The sequence below is a fragment of the Penaeus monodon genome, unplaced genomic scaffold (genome assembly GCF_015228065.2).
Source record: "Penaeus monodon isolate SGIC_2016 unplaced genomic scaffold, NSTDA_Pmon_1 PmonScaffold_59, whole genome shotgun sequence".
Lineage (NCBI taxonomy): Eukaryota > Metazoa > Arthropoda > Malacostraca > Decapoda > Penaeidae > Penaeus > Penaeus monodon.
In genome coordinates, this window is record NW_023660884.1 from 153,101 (window position 1) to 154,398 (window position 1,298).

General features: G+C 35.6%; 1 non-coding gene across 1 annotated transcript; it reads left to right on the forward strand.

The window, feature by feature from the left end:
• The first annotated feature begins 1,076 nt into the window (after positions 1-1,076).
• Trnal-aag lies at positions 1,077-1,158 on the forward strand. The gene has a single exon. It is a non-coding gene; the product is annotated as a tRNA-Leu (tRNA).
• Positions 1,159-1,298: the final 140 nt, after the last annotated feature.

Genomic DNA, 1,298 nt, shown 5'->3' on the forward strand with positions numbered 1-1,298 from the left:
AGGTCTGAGATTCCCTTCGCGAGGAGAAGGCTGGTCTTTTAAGCGGAGAGAGAGTAATCTTTTGTGTATATTTTCGACTTATCGTGTGACAATAATAAACGTACATATGGGTATTTCCGCTTTCGCCTTCTCCTAATTAAAAATGGCACAAAGAAGATATATATACACCCTGCATTAAAAAGGAAATCGCAAATGAATACCGAAAGACTGCAATAGGATTACGCGTATCAGTCATTTTGAAGATGAAGTCTATTTTGATCGAGGTCTTATTGCTAAAATACTTGGGCTTATTTATACTTGCTATTTCACAGAACGAATACACGAGGATATGTTATACTAAGAAGCTATTATAACACATTAAAAATAATTACGGATTAATGAGCGGGCCGTGATATGTTTTTATATTTATATTCATACATATATATATATATATATATATATATATATATATATATATATATATATATATGTGTGTGTGTGTGTGTGTGTGTGTTATAAATATATGCATAACACATGACTTTACAGTATTGTAGTATATATATATGTATAATATATTATATATATTATGCATGTATATATACATACACATATACATATACGTGTATATATTATAAATATATGCATTCATATGTATTCTAAAAGGAAAAGATTTAACCTATATCGATTCGTGGAACAGATCCGATCATGCGGTCTAGAATAGTAAGAAGACCTGTGATTCGTTGGGCAGATGAGGTCGTGCGGAAAGATATATTTCATTTGAAAGTGTCAGTAGGTATTATGAGCAATTGTGACTGGATTGCTACCTAAATCCGCATGCGTGTGCCACAATTAAATTCGACTGTCGGACTTCACGCACATAACAGAGCGACCGGACAGCATGAACAAAAATTATTCGCTTATCAAGAAGAAATTAAACCTGAACATATCTGAAAAGAGACGGGCTGCTTACAACAGATTTTTGCGAAGACAAGTGAGTGCTGCGATAGTCATTATATCAGAATTTTACGAAACACTTCATATATAGATGTATATATACTTTTTTTGAATTACTATCACATATATCTTTTATGTTTACAGGTAGCGTGGCCGAGCGGTCTAAGGCGCTGGTTTAAGGCACCAGTCTCTTCGGAGGCGTGGGTTCGAATCCCACCGCTGCCAACGATTTTGGCACTGCAATGTGCCAGTGGCTGGCCCATAAGCAAGACGCGGGCGAACCAAAATAACCGTAGAGCTTGGAATTTGACTCTGTGTGCCGCAAGTTTCCCTCTATTTACAATCCGTATTTATTAGAGATTCTC